Raw genomic sequence first — 6,188 nt, forward strand, 5'->3', positions numbered from 1 at the left:
GCGAGTTTTTCTCTGCTTTATCGTTATTTTCATGGCAAGTGTCCGACTAAGCTTCAATCTATGGTCCTCCCTCGCCAAACTTTCACAAGAAACACTCATCTAGCTGAAAACACTATCAATAATTCCCCCCCCACTCTTTATCTGTACCTAAACCTAAACGTAGATTCCATGAACAAAGCTTCTTTCTTAGAACTGAACGCCTGATGTAATTTTGTAATTTTCTTCCGTTTTCCTGCTTTCCAGCTGACTACAATCTGATTTTCTTCAAGTCCGACGTAAACAAGTTCTTGATGAGCCGTTCCACTTAAATTAATAAATTTACCGAATTTCCATTACTAACGATTACTATATTGTCCAATTGACTATTGCACACTCTTAACCCTTATCCTCGAGTGGTCTCTGGGCCTTGATAAGTGGTTATGCCTGCGTAAAAAAAAATATCCCCCCCCCAAAAAAAACAGACTCACAAAAAAATAATAGTCACTACTAAGAAACAATCTGTGCTGACCCTGAACAGAAGAAGTGTCTGCATTTGTTGCCGAGAGATTCAGGCAGTTGAAGATCTCGGTCTGACTGTCCAGTTACTGCTGATTTTGCCCCCTCGCTTAACGAGTTCCTTCTCATACAAGGATCAGCATGAGACTGTTTATATTTACTTTGCCTCCCCACGAGAGCAGAGTTAGACCCCAGGGTCGTTTTTTTTTAATGTGGAGAAAAGTAACAAAAATAAAAAATTGTGCCAGTCGTGAAGGATTTCTCCTCCATTAACCGAGAACAAAAGTTTGAAGTGTAGCATCAGAACAGATACTACACATTGAGTTATATGTTTTTATTCACTTTGAAAGTTTACAACCAAAACAGAAATAAACAAAAAGTTAGGCACAAGGCCACTTGGGGGTGAGGGCGTCTATGGTCATCCTCGTCCCTGTACCTTTGCTAGTCAATGCTTGATCCTAGATAAAGTTCTCATTCACCACAATACCTCAAGCACACTGGAGGTCACCCTAAGATTCCCAAATCATATCGTGTGTGTGTGTGTGTGTGTTTTGTTTTTGTTTTTTAATTGCTTCATTTTTTCCATTTTAATATAAACTATAAAATAAATTTGTAAACATAAAATTTTCTATTTGATCTTTGCCTGAACTTGCCAGTGATTGTATATTTAGTTGCTTCTCTGAATCCGTTATCAATACATTCAATGTATTTTTTGTTTGGATTAGCTTAGCCATTCTTTCAGATATCGTCTTTCCATCTACAAAATTTAATCACGTCGGGGGTCACCAAATTTTGTACAGGGAAAGGCAATATTAATAGGAATAAACAATTCATTTTTTATTGGTGATAAAACGGATTTGAAGAAATAGCGGAATATGCAGCCAATCATAATACTGTCATGCTGACCGTAGAAAAAAAAAACCCTCATGGTATGAGTATCGGCTCGTTAGGCAAGGATGAGATTAGTAGTCATTGGATAATCTGCGTCTGTAACCAACGGTTAAAAGAAGGATAATGCACGGTGGAATATTTCAGGCAGACTGTATGGAATATTTATTTGGTTTCGATCGATGCCTCCGTTCAGTCTCGAAAAACAAAGAATACCCCCTGAAGGGACAGTTGCGCGTGTAATTGTTTGGCGAGAGTTGCGTGATCCTCAACTACACCTCTCCTGAATCAGCACTGCTTGAGTCCAGTGGCAAAAAGTCCAGGACGACTGGAAACAATGCTGAGATAAGCGGAGAGTCCATACATCACATGCGTTCCCAAATAGTCACCCATTTTTGTGCTGACCTGGCTCAACGATGCTTAAGTTTAATAGTACAGCGTATCAACGTGATTATGCCGTAGGAAACGATTAGAGTATAGAGAAATCGAAGAGAGAGTGTGCATTCATTAATTGTGTGTGTAAGAAAAATCCGTTTGTGTAGTACATTCTTCATTCCATCTAACCAAACACACTTCAACACGTGATATTTTTTTGTTAACTTTTCCGTATCGAAATTGATATTTAATTTTATTTCAATTTTGTATTGCTTTTTATCTCTTTTTTATTTTCCAAATGTAGTTTTCATATATTTGATTTTTAAATGTCACGACACACGTTTCTTAGGCGGTCTAATTTCAATAATATAAAGTTATGTATGCGTATATGTTTATATAGTTGTATATACAGGGTTCACTCCTAAACAAATTACACCGATCATTACGAATTTTCACCCAGCTATTAGGCGTAAGAGTAGGTAATGTGAGCTATATTGAGTTTTGTTAAAGCATGCAAATTGGCTAAAGATCGATTGAAATCTATTCATGAAAATCCAGATATCTAATTTTTGTGCAATTGTAACAATAAGTATTAGCAAACAATCTATATAATAATGCGTGCCTATATAATAAATAGCATGGAGTGTTTTTACTTAATGAGCTTTTTTGTATTTTTTTCTTTTTGTATTTTTTCCTTTTCGTATTTTTTTCTCCTTGTAATTTTTTTTGTAATTTTCTTCTTTTTGTATTTTTTTTTCTTTTTGTAATTTTTTTCTTTTTGTATTTTTTCTTTTTGTAATTTTTTCTTTTTGTATTTCTTTCTTTTTGTAACTTTTTTCTTTTAGTAATTTTTTCCTCTTTTTGTAATATTTTCTTTTTGAAATGTTTTTCTTTTTGTAATTTTTTTTTGTAATTTTTTCTTTTTGTATTTTTTTTTGTAATTTTTTCTTTTTGTAATTTTTTCTTTTTGTAATTTTTTTTCTTTTTGTAATTTTTCTTTTTGTAATTTTTTCTTTTTGTAATTTTTTCCTTTTTGTAATTTTTTCTTTTTGTAATTTTTTCTTTTTGTAATTTTTTCCTTTTTGTAATTTTTTCTTTTTGTAATTTTTTCTTTTTGTAATTGGTTTTTTGTATTTTTTCTTTTTGTAATTTTTTTCTTTTTGTAATTTCTTTCTTTTTGTAATTCTTTTCTTTTTGTAATTTTTTCTTTTTGTAATTTTTTTCTTTTTCTTATTTTTCGACCGAGAAATAAGAACGACAATTCGAAAAATTAAAAATTTACAAAAAAAAGCTTATTAAGCAAAAGCACTCAGTGCCATTTAACAATACTTGTCTGAATACTTATATATATATATATATATATATATATATATATATATATATATATATATAGCGAGCAAAAGTATCCGTCATATATATATATATATATATATATATATATATATATATATATATATATATATATATATATACACCCGTCGTGTGTGTATATATATATATATATATATATATATATATATATATATATATATATATACATATATATATACATATATATATATATATATATATATATATATATATACATATATATATATATATATATATACGAGCAAAAGTATCCGTCGTTAACTGGGTTCAAAAACAACCTACAGAAAATGGACTCTGATTTATGAAAGTATGATAGGTTATGAAAAGGAAGGGTTGTAAAGAGATAGCTTCGAATTTGGGGGTATCAAATCCAAAGAAAAATATGATGAAAGTAAAAATAAAATAGAAAAACACCATAATTTATAATTCCATACCTGTCTACACTGAAACACTTATCACAACATTCTGTGGATCTATATTAAAAACCCTTATTAAACTTTTTCCATTCTATGGAGGTCAGGAGCGAACGAACACCTCATAATTTTATTATATCATATTTCTTCAAACTGAAACACAATTATCAAAGTATATTTACGCAGATAGATATGAAAACTCTTTATTAAAGTTTGTGGCTATTTCCATTCTATGGAGGCCAGGCACGAATGCAGACCCCACAATTTTATTATACCATCCCTATTTAAGTTAAAACATACTTATCAAAGTATTATTATGTAAATCTATATCAAAAACACTTGTAAACGTTTTTTTTAATTTTTTAATTTTTTCCATACTTTGTGGACCAGACACCTACGTAGACCCCACAATTTTGATGAATCATCATTATGCCAGATCAAACATACCCATTCCTGTGTCTCGATACATCTATCATTATATGTGATCAGTTTTCTATAATAGTCAACCATATAGGAGCCTATTCGTAACCAGGCACAAACACAGACGTTCAGCTTTATATTATACTAGCAGAAGTACCCGTCGTTGACTGGGTTCAAAAACAGCCTACAGAAAATGGACTGTGATTGATGAAAGTATTATAGGTTATGAAAAGGTGAGGGTTGTAAAGACATAGGTTTTGATACTCAAGAATTTTACCCTAAGCAGAATATGATGAAAGTAAAGATAATTTTCGCGAAAATATATTTTTTTTATATCAACTTTGTTTCCATTCGTAGCAAACAGTAACCAACAAAATGAAGTTTCCTTACAAAGAGAAAATGTTATATATATATATATATATAATAATATAAATATACAAGGAATAAATGTTACCATAGTCAATAAAAGTTACTTTTATGGCAGAAAAGTTCATTGGTTTGTATTTTTAAGTAGTTTGTAAAATTTTTTTTTTAATTCACGAACCGGTTTAAAAAAATCAAAATGGCAGTGACTTCGAAATGGAGAGCCTCGTTTTCAGTTTGAAGGAGGGACACCTGAGCATTCTGTGTTAACAATTTAAGAGAGTTCCGTCAACGTAAGGAATATTTATAAACATATTTTAATGTTTTCCGTTATTTTGTGCTTGAGGAATATTCGATTATGGCATGTGTAGTTTATATAAAAACTCATTTAAGTAGTTGTCGCCTCAAATTTCGTTTTAATTTCAGTTCGCTAAAATTATTACAAGTAAAAGACATTAAAAACTATTTCAAAACAAAATAAAACATGAACTGAATTTTTATTGACTATGGTAGTATTTATTTTTTGTATATTTATTTTTTCGGGTAGTCGTTTGTTGGCTTTTCTGCTAAACACTCTTACTAAATAATATCGACGAAATATCGAAAAACAAAGAAACAAAAACAGTTTTGAAAAATAATGAAGCTTTACTTACTTTAGTAAAATAATCCGAAACAGCAAAATGGGATATTATAAAAGTAAACACGTAATAACTTTAGTTTTTAAAGCAAAGAATCGATATAAATATGAATAAGAAGAAAATGGTTCCCTTTTCAAGCAGAACAGCTTCGTTTCAGTTTTACGGTATTGAACGGTGTAGTATTGCGCCATCGGATTCAGGGTTGTACTATTGTAATGTAAAGAACACGCAGAAAGGGTTGTAATCAACTGAATTCTTTCTAGTACACTGACAAAAAAAGCTTAAACAGATATATAAATAAAAATAAAAAGGTTATGTAAATGTTTTTAAAACGACACGTAATCACGTGAGCAGGAATTTTTCCTCCTTTTGACACGATAACAAGTAACGTTCTTATTTTTTATTATTTATCTATTTATCTATTTTCGAAAGAGTGCCACGTGCAAGTGGAAAAGGAAAAAAACAGAGTTATGCAAAATTTGTGTAGAGAATTGTCTAAAGTTCCGACTTTTTTTTTTTTGCTTTCACTTTAATAAGAACGTGAATTTATGAGGTGAATTTATTCGATACAATATGATTCAACTAAAAATAAATAAATAAACACTAACGTGAATTAAGATTAAAATTAAGGTGTTATTGTGGACCCTCACCCCTTTTAAAAAACCTTGTTAATATTTGTGACATATTTACATTCTGTGGAGGTCAGGTGCGAACGAACACCCAATAATTTTATTATATCATATTTCTTCAAACTGAAATATAATTATCAAAGTAAACTTACGCAAATAGATATGAAAAGTCTTTGTTAAAGTTTGTGCCATATTTCCATGGAGTACAAGCGCGAACGCAGACCCCACAATTTTATTATACCATCCCTATTTAAGTTGAAACATACTTATCAAAGTATTCTTATGTACATCTATATCAAAAACCCTTGTAAACGTTTTTTTTTTTCATTTTTTTATTTCGATACTTTGGGGGCCAGGCGCGAACGCAGACCCCACAATTTTTATGAACCACCGTTCTGCCAGATCAAACATACCCATTGCTGATCCTCGATACATCTATCATTATATCTAATCAGTTTTTTAATATATATATATATATATATATATATATATATATATATATATATATATATATATATATATATATATATATACAGGGTGACCCAAAAAAACGGGCCCCCACTCTAATTAGGCCCCGCTTCGTAGTATTTTGTCCG

The sequence above is a fragment of the Euprymna scolopes genome, chromosome 23 (assembly GCF_053919585.1).
Source record: "Euprymna scolopes isolate OS-2025 chromosome 23, ASM5391958v1, whole genome shotgun sequence".
Lineage (NCBI taxonomy): Eukaryota > Metazoa > Mollusca > Cephalopoda > Sepiida > Sepiolidae > Euprymna > Euprymna scolopes.